Here is a 14,730-nt window from a genome sequence, read left to right on the forward strand (position 1 = left end):
GCAGACAGGACCAGTGACATAATTTTGTGGGGCTCAATTCAAAATAAAAATGTGTGACACCTTGTTCAAAAATTACTAAGAGTTTCAAGAGGACAGCAGCAGAGCAGTAAAGTAAATGTGGGACCCTCTCAAGCACAGGGCCCTGTGCAATTGCACCAGCTGCATGCTCGTAGCATTGGCCCTGATTGCAGGAAGAGGATGCAAAGCAAACTTCTCTGCCCCACTCCCTTTCTCTGTAGCACTTGGGAAACTTCTGCGGTTTGAGTATCAATGTATTGAAAGGGAAGACACGAACAGATGACCCAGGATGAAGAAGGAAATAGATGGCAGTGACCACAGATCCTGCACAGAAAGTGGGATGGAGTAAAAACAGGCTGGACAAGGATTCGGAAGTCCTGGCTTTACTCTCAAATCCTATCACTAATCTGATTTGTAAACTTACCCATGAGAGCGGGATAATTGGGCCTTCTTGCTCCATGAGTCTTCCACCACTGATGGGAGCCCGGGGATGATGAGGTGGGTGTCAGAGCATGGGGCACAGAGAACTGGCAAGTGGGTGCTCTTGGTTCAGATGATGTACACTGCAGGGTGGGGTAGGTGAGTTGATGAACCAGCCAGTCAGGATTTATGAGGTGGCCCTCATGCTCTATACTGTGGGGGATGTCAGAGTTACTGCAGTGATAATGATGCAGACACTGGTTGTTTGGAACCAGGCTGATGTCTCCCTTCTCTGAGTATTCCCCATGCCCCCGACTCAGGGAGAATATTTAAGTGAAGGTAGGCAAGTCCTTAGAGGCACATGGACCACCCGTGAATGTTCACTGGGGCAGGGAAACCAGCCCTGGAAGAGCCTATGTTAACCTTTCAGAATTACAGAATTACAAATAACAGTGAACTTAATGATGTACAGAAATAATATCTGTCTGCTGAGGAGTAAGTACTGTTCGATTAGAGAGTTCCATTAAATAGCAAGATGCACAGCTTCAGATGCAGAGAAGAGAGGTGGGAGAGGTGTTTGGCCCTGACTCAGGCTCCATCCTCTTTCTGGTCATTTTTCTGACAGCTGTGTTTGATGGGGACAGATCAGGCCTTCCCCCTATCCCTTTTCATTTCTGTATCTCGACCATCCCCATCCCGACCCTCCCTCTGTCACTTCTGCAAGGAGGGCAGGAATCTCTAAGGGAAGCATTACCATCACTGTGGCTGGGACCACTCTTCCCCAGTGAGCCTGATTTTTGTGTCCTGCTTTTGGGGGAAATTGCCCCTATTAAAGTGAGAGTGCCCAGCTAGCCCAGGCCCACATTCCTGCCTCACAGAAACTACAAGATAATGAATTTGCATTACTTTAAACCACCAAATTTGTGGCAATTTGTTACAAAGTCATAGAAAATGGATACATGTGGCAATATTTTATGATCATATAGTAATAGCTACCACTTATTGGGTATCTATTGTGTACCTGGCTTTGTATTAGAGGGTTTATACCTGTTCTCTTAATTGTCACAGCAACCTGGTGATGGAGGTATTTTGAAGCTTGTTTTAGGGAAGATGAAACTGTGAGTCAAGTCACTTGTTTAAGAGCTAAGAGATTGGGTGGAGGATTTAAACCCAGCTCTGTCTTATGCTAGATCTCACGTCAACTAAGCATAAGGACAATTACCTTTTATTGTGATTTCTTCCCTTCTTTCCCAGCCTTCATTCAATCTATTGCATTACTGGTTTGGTAACATATCAAGACTCTGCTCTCTGCACTTGAATTTGCTTGTTTCCATTGTCATTTCTGCAAAGTGTTGGTAAACCTAGCTCATATCCTGTCCAAGTCACTGAGCACCAAGCCCTCCTTCACAGACTCATAGCATCCCTTTGCCTCAAATAGGATTGCCCTGATCTGGCATCTTTGCTCCCTCCTGGGATGGGCTTCCTGGGGGTGTAACCCTTTAGGCTCCAGTGACTTCTCACAAGGGCAACACCACCCAAACAGACACTGCCATTGACATTGTAGTATGCATTTGTTTTCTATAGTTTTGTAGCAAATTATCACAAATTTAGTGGCTTAAAGCATCAGAAATTTATTATCTCAGCATTTCCAAGGGGCAGGAGTCTTGGTATCAGTGAGTTGGGTCCTCGGCTCAGGGTCTCACCAGGCCGAAGTCAAGCTGTCAGCCATGACCGTGATCCGAGGTAAGTCATGGGATTCTCTTCCTAGTTCTCCAGTTGTTGGCAAGATTCAGTTATTGTGGTTGTAGGACTAAAGTCCCTGTTTTCTTCCTGGCTGGTGAGTAGGGACCACTTTTAGTACTTAGAGGCTGCCGTCAAGTCCTTGCCACGGCCTCCTTCATAGACAGTTTGCACATGGTTGTTTGCTTTTTCAAGGCCAGCAGGAGACTTTCTTTTAAGAGATTAGCTAATTAGACCAGGCACACTCAGGTAATCTCCCTGTTGATGAACTCAAAGTCAATTGCTTAGGAACCTTAATTATACCTGCAAAATATCTTCACCTTTGCCATGTAATGTAACCTAGTCATGGAAGTTATCTCTCATCACCTTCAGAGGTTCTGCCCATGTTCCAAGTATGAGGACTATACAGGACATGCACACCAGCTAATGGGTACCTTGAGAGCTGTCCAAATACTGCCTGCCATGCAGAATTGAAGAGAGTGTAGCTGTCTCTGAAGACAAGAGGTCTCTGAGACATTAGCACGTAGCTGCTGTAATTCTAAAAGATGATTGAGGGAAATTCCATGTAGATGACAGCAGTTGCATATCATGGTCTTCCAACGTAGACTGTATTGCTGATGGCTTGGAGTCCCCTCATCTGGAGATGTTTAGAATTGCCTTCCAGTTTGCCCCTTCCTACAGTTAGTAACACATTTTCCTCCCATGCACTTTGTTTCTCTTACACTAGGGGGAAAATTATGTCTTTTTTCCAGGAAAAAAATTTATTATCAGTGCTTGCAATGTTCCTTCTTCCTCTTGGTTTCTAACAGGGAATGATTATTGCTTGTAGGGACAGCTGTCAGGTTCTCCTTTGTTGTGGAAAACCTAGGTGATGGGCATATGATAGAGAATATGAAAGAAATCTGAAAGCTTCATAGACCAGGTAATGTAGTAGTTGAGAGCACAAACTCTGGAGCCAGACAGACTAGGGTCAAATTCTAGGGTGGGAGTTTCTACTTCAGATGGGATTGTCAAGGAATGTCTCCAAAATAAGGTGACATTTAATCAGAGACCAGAAGGAAGTAGGCAATGGAACCATGTGGCTATCTGAGGGTTGAACATCCCAGATAACAAGAATAGCAAGTTCAAAGGGTCTGAGGCTGGGATGTTCTCCATGTGTTTCAGCAACAGCAAGGAGGCCTGGATGACTGAAACAGCAGGATGAAGAGAATGATTGGGAGATGGAGTCAGAGAGATCATGGGGTCCACTTATATAGAGCCTTGAGGCCATGGGAAAGACTTTGACTTTTACTCTGAGTGAGACTAGCTTTTGAAATAAAGGTTTTGAAATGACATGATCTCACATTTTAAAGGGATCACTGTAGCTGCTGTGTTGAGAATATGTTGTAGAATGGGGCAAAGGCAGAAGCCGAGAGATCAGGTGAGAATAATATGGCTTAGATCAGCATTGTATAGTGAGGTGGGAAGTGCTGGTGTCTTGATACAGTTCTGAATGTTAGAGCTTACAAGGTTTGCTGATGAGTCAGATATGACATGTGAGAGAAAAATAAAATCAAAGACCTGTCCAAAGGTTTTGGTCTCAGCAATTAGAAGGATAGAGTTGAATTTACCCAGCCAGGGAAGACTGTGGAGAAAACAGGCTTGGCTATGTAGAGAAATTAGGAGTCCATTTTGGGTATGTTAAACTTGAAATGTTTAGTAGACATCCACGTGGAAATGTTGAATAGACAGTTGGATATAAGAGTCTGGGGCCAGGTGCGGTGGCTCACACCTGTAATTCCAGCACTTTGGGAGGCTGAGGTGGGCAGATCATGAGGTCAGGAGATCGAGACCATCCTGGCTAACACAGTGAAACCGGTCTCTACTAAAAAAATACAAAAAAAAACAAAAAATTAGCCGGGCTTGGTTGGGGGCACCTGTAGTCCCAGCCACGTGGGAGTCTGAGGCAGGAGAATGGTGTGAACCTGGGAGGCAGAGCTTGCAGTGAGCCAAGATCGTGCCACTGCACTCCAGCCTGGGTGACAGAGCGAGACTCCATCTCAAAAAAAAAAAAAAAAAAAAAAAAATATATATATATATATATAATATATATTCCAGCAGGAGCTCCACATTTGGGAGTTGTCAGTGCATAGATAATATTTCAATCCTTGAGACTGGTTAAGATCACTTAGGTGTGGTACATAACAGAGAGAAGTTTCATAGTCATTATTCTAGGGTGCTCCTAGTCCTGGTTTCCTTTGTAACTTCAAATATCACTAAATAAATCTCTAGTTGTAGTTTTATCATCTTTAGACTGTTTCTTCTGACTTTCAAGGTGAATGTATTCATAGCTCCACTTTCTCTCTACCTCTTAACTTTGGTCAGTCATACCTTTGCTTTTTCATTGTCAGGGTTGATAACATTTACATTATTCTCTAACCATCCTTTTAGTCCTCTCCGTTAGGTCCATATGTTGCTTCTCAATGGTAAACAAACAAACAAACACACAAAAAAACCAGCAGACAGCATTTGTATTATTACAATTTATAAATTTTGGGCACTCCTAAGCCAGGCAGTGCCAGAACTATATTTTCTTCTTTACTGGTTCATAGTCATTCATTAAATAAATAGTTATCGATTCCCTGATATATCTCAGGCACCGTTTTAGGTGTTAGCATTACACAGAGCAAATTGCCTGTCCTCATATCATTTACTTTCTTGCATGGACTCCACATCACTTGAGGGAGAATATTTCTAGAGTTAATATTAAAATGATTCTTTTTAAAACGTCTTTCTAATCTCTTTTACCACTGTGTTGGTCTGATATTAGTATCACTGTATCAGCTTTCTTTTGGTGTTTGCATGGTATAGTTTCCTAAAATGGATTATCTTCTCTTACAAATGATTGATTGCTTGAACTCATGCAACATTTTATATTTCTTTAATTTCACTTTCTTGTTTTTGCCTTCTGTTTTAAAAATTCTCCTAGAGTTTCTATTTGTTTTCCTTATTATGAAAAGGAGCACTTTGTTTTGTTTTCATTTCACAAATAGTTTCCAGCTTCTTGCTTATTCTGCAGCATTAAAAAATTTTTCTGAAGACATTTTTCTTGGAACCATTGGGTTCCTGTTCTAATTTGAACTATTAATAATTTCATCTCAGCCAGCTGCACAGCTGTCCACCTGTCCTTTTTATAACTTTTTAGTTTGTTTTACTCTTTCTTTATTCCACATCCTCCTCTTTCTTGGTTTTTACCTTCATCCTGTTGGAATACATCTCAAGTGAGTTTTTCAAAAAGAGTATATGGAAAATAATCTTTTGAATCAGTAAAAATTGAAGTCATTACTCTCATACTTGATTGATAGTTATATTGATATTATATTCTGGGTTCACATATTCAAAATCTGAATAGTGTTTTAAGGAGTAATAAAAAGTTCAAGCAGCAATGAGAAAAACAATCAGGCAGAGGGAATCTATGCAAATGTATTGAGGCATGAAATGATAGTGTATGTCTTGGGAATCACAAGCAATTTAATATCTTAGGGACATGAAGAACAATAATTAGAGGAAAGCAAGAAAGTGGTAGAAAATAAAGCTGAAGAAAATGGTAGGGGTCATATCTTAAGGCGTCTTGTCTGCTATGTTAAGGGGATCGAATGTAATACTCAAGTGAAAAGGAACCCCAGAGTAGTCTTAATTGGGGAAATACCATGGTCACAGATGTGATATCGAAAGATGGATTGATTACAGCAGTAGTGTGGAGGATGGCCATGAGACAAAACAAAAAGGGACCAGCACAAGATAAGTAACTTACTATGGCAGGAGTAGAGAATGGCAGTGAAGTTACTAGAGACAGATTAGAAGGGATATTAAGAGCTATGGTAAGGAGTTTGGGCTTTATTCTGGAACAATGGTAAAAGTAAAACACACTAGATTTTGAAAAGAGGGAGAGATTAATGCTTTAGAAAAATCACTTCTAGTTACAATGGAGGCAAATGAATGGATGTGGTGTGGAAAGGCTAGAGGTAGGAAAGCCAATCACAATATTGTTAATTTGTTGCCATTGTAGATGCTAAGATAAGAGTCAATGGTGCCGTGAACCAAGGTACTGACATAGCAGCTGGAGAGAAGTGAATGGTTCAATGATGTAAGGGAGATGAACTGACAACAAAATAATTGTTGATAAGATCTGGAGATTGAGAGAAGAATGACAGAATGACTGTAGGACCTTGATTTGTGCCAAGTGAATGGATGCTGCTGCTGTTCACTTAGAAGAAGATTTTTGTTTTGGAAAAATTCTTTTCAGATGAAGCAGGTTAGTCACTTGTACATCTCTTTCCTTTTCTCTTCAAATGTAAGCCAACTTTGTCTGGTAAAGCAAAGAAAATAATTTTCTGTTTTTCCTCCTTCAATCAATACCCCCAATCACTCCATCCTGTCTTGGAAACATCCTCTTTTTCGATCCCTGGCTACAAAGCAAGCCTTCTTTCAGGTCCTCAAATCCTCTCCATTTCCTCCAAACACAGGGCCTTTGCACTTGCTGTCCCCTGGACCTAGTACCGTTTTCCTTCCTCTTTGATCACATACCACCACTCAACCTTTAGAGTTCAGTGCCAAGTCAGTTTTTCAGGGGAGTCAGCTTACTCCTCCCTCAGCTCCAGGAACTTCTGCTTCACTCCCCAAGTTCCTTTTCTTCATACTACTCAGCTCCTTTGCCAATGAAACACCTTTTAGTCGATGTAGTTCCTTTGTGTTTGTGAACAACTATCTCCTCCACTAGAGTATTGCCTCCATGAGGGTAAGAACTATATTTATTGTATGTCACTGTTGCTGCGAAGGCTAGAACAAATGTTTTTTGAAGGAATGAATGAGAAGACTGTCTTGCAGCTTCGCTGTAACTGTGACTACAGAGGCCCTTTGCCCCCGGAGTGAAATGACTCTTCTCAGACAACTCTCAGCAGCTGTCTGAGAAGTGGTGTGGCTGATTCCCAGACAGCAATTTATCACAGGCCATGCTGGGGCCACTGCACACAGTTCAAGCAAAACTGTAACTTCAAGGTTCCTAAAACACACTGCTTCAAGTTCTGAGTTGGAGAAGCCACACCTGCTGCCAAGTCCCTCGGGGGCAACAACAAGTAGGGAGGGGCAAATTTACCTGGGAGGAAAAGGGGGCACATGCAACCAAGATGCTCCACTTCTGGAAGGTTTGCCACCTTGTAGACCATGAGCTCCTTGACTGCAGACTTCATCCTGTCCCTGGTATCCCCCTGGGCCCAGCTGAGTTCTGGGCACATAAGATGAGCTCATTAAATGTGTTAAACAAGCAAATACATTAAGATGGTGCTACTGATCTACTATCTATCTATCTGTCTATCATCTATCTATATCTATCTATCTATCTATCTATCTATCTATCTATCTATCTATCTATCTATATCTATCTATCTATCTATCTATCTATCTATCTATCTATCTATCATCTATCTATCTATCATCTATATCTATCTATCTATCTATCTATCTATCTATCTATCTATCTATCTATCTATCTATAATCTATCTCTGGTACAAATTGGTCCAGAACCTCCAGAAGCAAACAAGAGGACATTTTCCTTTATAACATGCTGCAGCCCCCTATCAACCATTGCTGACTAGACATCTAGTCTCAGTTATTTAAGGGGACTCTCTTTCTCCCTTGAGGTTGATCTAGAACCCCAGGGTTTATGGGACCCAGGAAGATTGAGGATGGACCTTGGGTCTCTAGTTAATTGTGTTTCTTGTCCACTTGCTTCCTGCCTATAACACTAAAGGCTAGTAATGGAAGGTGACTCTATTAGGACACCTCTGCTATCCTGATGATTTGATGGCAGACCTCTTTTCCTCTGCCTTCAATGAACATACTTATCAATCTGCTTCACAGTCACCCATGCAGCAGTTCTCCCACCCTCTTTCTTCAGGGAAGCAGTTTTCTTCCTACTCCTAACCCAAACCCTGAATTCCCATCTCCTCCTAGGCACAAGGACCTGGGGCTGGTCTACATCCCTCCCTTCCTCTTTAGACACAAAAGCCTCCATCCGTTCCTTCTCAGGGACAGTGCTATTAACCCACAGATCTGATGATTAAAGGTTTGTAAAGTCCCCTGGAATAAATGGGCCAAATTCAAGAATGCAAAGACCAGGCTGTCCTTAAAGGGAAAGGAAGAAAATTTTCCTCCTCCCCCTTCTTCATTTCTTCTTAAGACTAGTACACAAGAAAGGCATCAAGTAAATTCTCAATTACTCAGTCTGTTAGATATATAAATAAGTATATTTTATGGGATCATGTGATTTACTGTATTTCATGAAATCTAAGATGCAATTGTAAGACACATCATCATTTTATGTTCTTCTAAGAAGAAAAAGATGCTACTATGATAAGTATTAAACACTGTTGATTGCATGATGCATCACAATTTCAAAAGTGACGGTATTTTAAAAAATGATCTTTAGGGCTGGGCTCAGTGGCTCATGCCTGTAATCCCAGCACTTTGAGAGGCCGAGGCGGGAGGATCACGAGGTCAGGAGTTTGAGACCAGGCTGACCAACATGGTGAAACCCTGTCTCTACTAAAAATACAAAAATTAGCCGGGCATGGTGGTATGCACCTGTAATCCCAGCTACTCAGGAGGCTGAGGCAGGAGAATCGCTTGAACCTGGGGGTAGAGGTTGCAGTGAGCCGAGATTGTGCCACTGCACTCCAGCCTGGGCAACAGAGCGAGACTCTGTCACAAAAAAAAAAAAAAAAAAAATTGGAATCAACAAAATGTAATACTACATTATTCAGCTCCTAGCCTTTTTTAGTTAATAATTTGCCTTGGATGTCTTTTTGTGTTGATTTATAAGGATCTACTTATTGTATAAATCATTTTATGCTATTAATCATTTATCTACTGGTAGATCTTATTTTTGCATTTGAAAACAATGTTTTAATGAAGACATATATTTTTGTGCATTTTGTAAGCATTTGTCAAAATATAATATGATCTCGTAATTCTACCAGAATTACAGTCAATTTGTCCCATTAAAAAAGCCTACCTACTTATAATCTTGTGATAGTGTGTGAGGCTGTTGTTTTCTTCATGCCCTTGTCAAAACTGGATAATATCAGTATCAATATTTTCTATTTTTCAAATCTAATTGGCAAAAAAGGTATTATGTTATATTTTGCACTTGTCTGATTGTCAATAAAGTTAAGCGTATTTTCTTTTCTTCTTTCTTCTTCTTTTTTTTTTTTTGAGATGGAGTCTCGCTCTGTTGCTCAGGCTGGAGTGCAGTGGTGCGATCTTGGCTCACTGCAACCTCTGCCTCCCGGGTCCCAGCAATTCTCCTGCCTCAGCCTTCTGAGTAGCTGGGACTACAGGCATGCGCCACCACGCCTGGCTAATTTTTATATTTTTGGTAGAGACGGTACTTCACTATGTTGGCCAGGCTGGTCTCGAACTCCTGACCTTAAGTGATCTGTCCACCTTGGCCTACCAGAGTGCTGGGATTACAGATGTGAGCCACTGTGCCTGGCCCATATTTTCAAATGTTCATTGGCCATTTTTATTTCTTCCCTATTGACTATTTATGCCCATTGCCCATTTTACCACTGAATGGTTTTTTTTTTTTTTTTAAACAAGAGTCTCGCTCTGTCACCCAGGCTGGAGTGTAGTGGCGCGATCTGGGCTCACTGCAAGCTCCGCCTCCCAGGTTCATGCCATTCTCCTGCCTCAGCCTCCCGAGTAGCTGGGACTACAGGCACCTGCCACCATGCCTGGATAATTTTTTTTTTTTTTTTGTATTTTTAGTAGAGACGGAGTTTCACCATGTTAGCCAGGATGGTCTTGATCTCCTGACCTCGTGATCCACCTGCCTTGGCCTCCCAAAGTGCTGGGATTACAGGCGTGAGCCACCGCCCCCAGCTGGTATAGTTTTTAAATTGACTTATAAGTACACTTATAATACATAATACTTATAATGTACACTACATTACTTATACACTTATAAGTAATGTATTAAGACTTGATAGTCTATATATACTTAATATATATTTTATCTCTGCTTATTTTCTCTAACTTTTCTCATGCTTTTTGTTGTTATTGTTGCTGAGATGTAACTTTCATGTAGCCATATCTTTTATTTTACTTCTTTATGGCCTCTGGGTTTTATTTTGCTTAAAATGTCTTCTAAACTGCAAGATAGTAAAATTAGTTTTCCAGAAGTTTCATGTATGTGTTATATGTGTGTGTGCTTGTGTGTTTGAAAATACGTTTTCAATCTTTTGTCTGTCAGTAATTCATTTTTGCGTGTCATGAGATGTGAATCTAACTTTATTTCTTTGATATCATTAGCAAATTATTCCTATGCTATTTGTTGAATGGTTTATTTTTCCCTCCTGAATGGAAAATAATCTTTATAATAGACTAAATTTCTATGTTTACTTGTATTGTTTCTAGATTTTTTATCTTTTTAGAGATAATGCCTTTCTCTGTCACCCAGGCCAAAGTGCAGTGGCATGATCATGGCTCACTTCAATCTCAAACTCCTGGACTTAAGTGATCCTCCTGCTTTAGCCTCCCAGGTAGCTGGGACTACAGACATGCATGTGCACCACCATACCTGGCTATTTATTTATTTATGGAGATGGAGCCTCCTTGCTATGTTTCCCAGGCTGGTCTTGAACTCCTGGCCATAAACAACCCTTCCACCTCGGCCTCCCAAAAGGCTGCGATTACAGGTGTGAGCCACTGTGCCCAACCTGTTTCTGTGCCCAACCTGTTTCTGGATTTTCTAATCTGCTTCCTTGAACTGTTTTCGTCAATTCTTGAATTAATAATACATATTTAATTACTGTGATTATACATTTTGTTTTTATATCTATTGGGGCAAATCATAGAAACAATAGATAAAAATATACATTAATTCTCCAAATATTTATTGAGTGTCTTCTATGTGTCAGGTTCTGTTGTAAGTAATTGAGCATCTCTGACAACTTTATTGAACTTTAATATAATTTTAATACTTTTTAAATTGATTTTCTTTTTTACCAGTGTTTTCTTGGGTTTTGTTTAAAGCATTTTCTCTTTTCTTGAATGTTAGAATAGTTGTGCTAAGATCTGTAAACAGTCCTCTAAAATCTGACTGTGATTACTTTAATTTATAAATTCATTGCATTAATTTGCAGGGTAAAGTTATTGAGTAAATTAGGAAAAATAAGCATATTTATCATTTTGCATGTTTCCATTAAAAAAGTTACCTTATCTCGATATATCCTAGTTTCCTTGTTTTGAAAAATGGACGATAGCCCGGGTGCAGTGGCTCACACCTGTAATCTCAGCACTTTGGAAGACTGAGGAGGGCGGATGACCTGAGGTTGGGAATTCGAGACCAGCCTGACCAACATGGAGAAAACTTGTCTCTACTAAAGATACAAAATTGGTTGGCATGGTGGCGCATGCCTGTAATGCCAGCTACTTGGGAGGCTGAGGCAGAAGAATCGCTTGAACCCAGGAGGTAGAGGTTGTGGTGAGCCGAGATGGTGCCATTGCACTCCAGCCTGGGCAACAAGAGCAAAATTCCGTCTCAAAAAAAAAAAAAAAAGGAAGAAAGGAAGGAAGGAAGGAAGGAAAAAAAGATGATGATAGTAGTGTTAACTGCCTCATGAAATTTCCGAGAAAATTAAAGAAGTCACCTATGTAAAAATCTGAGAGAATTCTTGGCACATTAAAAGAACATAATAAATGTTAGTTACTATTATTATTAAAATTATTGTCTGTCTCTATTTTTTAGGTCTTCTTTATGGCTTTACAGTTTTATAGCTTTATTCCTAATGTTTTTTAGGGTTGGTTACTATATTATTTCCATTATATGTTCTAGTTGTTTATTTATAGCTTTGTTCCTAATATTTTATAGGTTTAGTTACTATTTTATTTCCATTGGATATTCTAGTTCTTTATTGCTAACACATAGAAAAAGTAGGTTGAAATACACATTAATTCTCCAAATATTTATTAAGTATCCTCCAGGGCCTGGCGCGGTGGCTCACACCTGTAATCCCAGCACTTTGGGAGGCCAAGGCAGGCAGATCATGGGCTCAGGAGTTCGAGACCAGCCTGGCCAACATGGTGAAACCCTGTCTCTACTAAAAATACAAAAAGTTAGCCAGGCATGGTGGCGTGTGCCACCATGTAATCCCAGCTACTGGTGAGGCTGAGGCAAGAGAATCATTGGAAACTGGGAGGCGGAGGTTGCAGTGAGTCGAGATCACGCCATTGCACTCCAGCCTGGGCGACAGAGCAAGACTCCGTCTCGAGAAAACAAAACAAAACAAATAGTATCCTTCAGGGTTTTTTTCCCATTTCTTCCTCCAGTCTAGCTCTGGTGATATTGGGAAGTACCAAGGTGAAGAAACAAAGGCTAGAATCAGAAATATGTTATTTCCTCTCAAGGTTGATATGTTTGATCGCCAAAGTCAAATATAAATACAGTACATTTTCAGTGCTGTATTGTTCATACTAAACTTCTGTATGACCAGTTTGGATACACTGAAGAATTGACTGCATTGAATATGGAAATAATTATTGCTATTAGAATCTTTGAATACTGGCTTATACTAAATGTATATATTACTGCGTTTGACCATCTACTTTGTAAATAGCCATATTATCTAAATGTTAAAAAGGAAGTTTGTTTTGAGACAATTTGGAGAGTTCAGGATACCCAAAAGGAGGATATAGCGTGGTGGATTCCAACCATTGCTAAGAGAGGAAATCGCTAAATGTTGCATAAACTACTAGAGATTTTAGATGTGATACCTTGAACAAGAGATGTTAATGGGTAGAACTCTAGGTGGGACATAGCAGCTGAAGCTGCTATGAGGCTAAAAGAATATCACCTCTCCTTTGAACAAATTATCCGGGGACTCATCAGTTCATTGGGTAACTAAGTCCTTTTATTAATACTCAAAAGAATATTGTGCTAATCTCTAGGATTTTTAGATTAAAATTCTCCCCAAAGGTCTCCACATGGAGATTTTCTTTTAGGGGTGGAGCTGTGTCCAGGTCTAGGAAGCAGTCCCACAACTATACATTTATGTATATATTTCCATTCTTTCAAATGTCAGCGGAGCACCTATAATTTATGCTTAGACAAGTTTAAAGTGAATATTGGTGTTCTGAACATTGTTGAACCTTTCCTTTTCTCTATTCATTGTAACTAGGATGGTATCCCCTCAAGCATTACTGGCCTTGTTCCACTATGTCAAATGTATGCAGCAGAGAAAGGGGATACACCAGCAGCTGGAGTGGCTGAGCGGAAGGAAGGACACTAGAACATATTAATCCCATTTTAAGCAACAGGCACTGTGTTAAGTGATTTCAGATACAATACCACATTTAATCCTATAACAAGCTTGCAAGGAGAACATTGTCATGACTGTATTCATACATGAAGAAACTGAGGCTCGGAGACATTAAGATTTGAGCCAGGATCTGTGTTCTTCCAAAGCCCATGGGTCAGAAATGCCAGCTGATTCTGGCTCCAGCTAGAACTACCAGACATCTTAGGCCAGGTCTCAGGAATCCTTGAGGCAAAAATCTGCATAACATTGAGGCCAAAGATGAGCCTAATGGAGCTGGACCTACCCATTTAGTGGTAGACTTCTTTATTGGCGAAATATTCTGTCAAGATCTCCCCTGATGGACAAGTCAAAATTCTTTCCAACATAACAAAGACCTATTGTCATCATGGGAATGCTGCGATCTTGCTCTTTCAGCTCAAAAATCTACTTTCTGGAACCAGGTCATGGACTTGCAGGACTTTCCATCTACAATTTTGTTTAGGGAATTGAGATTAGATGAACAGGGCCGAGGAAGCTGTAGGCAGACAGAATTAGTGATAATTCTTTCCCATAATACTGCACTCCATTCTTCTAACATACCTCAAGTGCATGCCCTCGGCCAAAACAGATCTGGCAAGAGGAAGATTAACAATGATGACAAAAATAGTTCCTGACTTGATAAAACAAATATCAACTGGGACAAGAACAAGAACTGCCCATAAACCAACCTTGGGATCTAATATGTTCTTCATTAGGACAGGATTGCACCATCTTAAGTATGTCACCTCATGCTAACTCTGAAGTTAGACCTTAAACCACTGCCCTTGAACTTAGTCAATATTTGCAAACTGTGAAAAAAAAAAAAAAGAGGATACAGATCAGCATGAGGGGTAAATGTAAGATATTCTGAAATAACTTTTTTTTTTCGTTTTTCTCTAAGCTCCTAAGTCTCTATTTGTTGATCTTTCAGAACCAACCTTTGGAGACTAGGTTATTTAGGCAGATGTTTCATGTAATATTGTGTGCATTGGGAGGGTGGGGTGGTGGTAAATTTTCATTGAATAAAACGTGGCTTTGTCTGGGTCTGGGCTGCCTAATTTCCTCTCAAGATAAAGATGAGCTCATTTGAGCCTATCCGTCTCCAGATCAGTAAACACTCCGCATGGGTCAAATTCCAGTCCCAAACCCAGGGCTCCTGCACTTCGGGAGCACATC

The sequence above is a fragment of the Pan paniscus genome, chromosome 1 (genome assembly GCF_029289425.2).
Source record: "Pan paniscus chromosome 1, NHGRI_mPanPan1-v2.0_pri, whole genome shotgun sequence".
Taxonomy (NCBI): domain Eukaryota; kingdom Metazoa; phylum Chordata; class Mammalia; order Primates; family Hominidae; genus Pan; species Pan paniscus.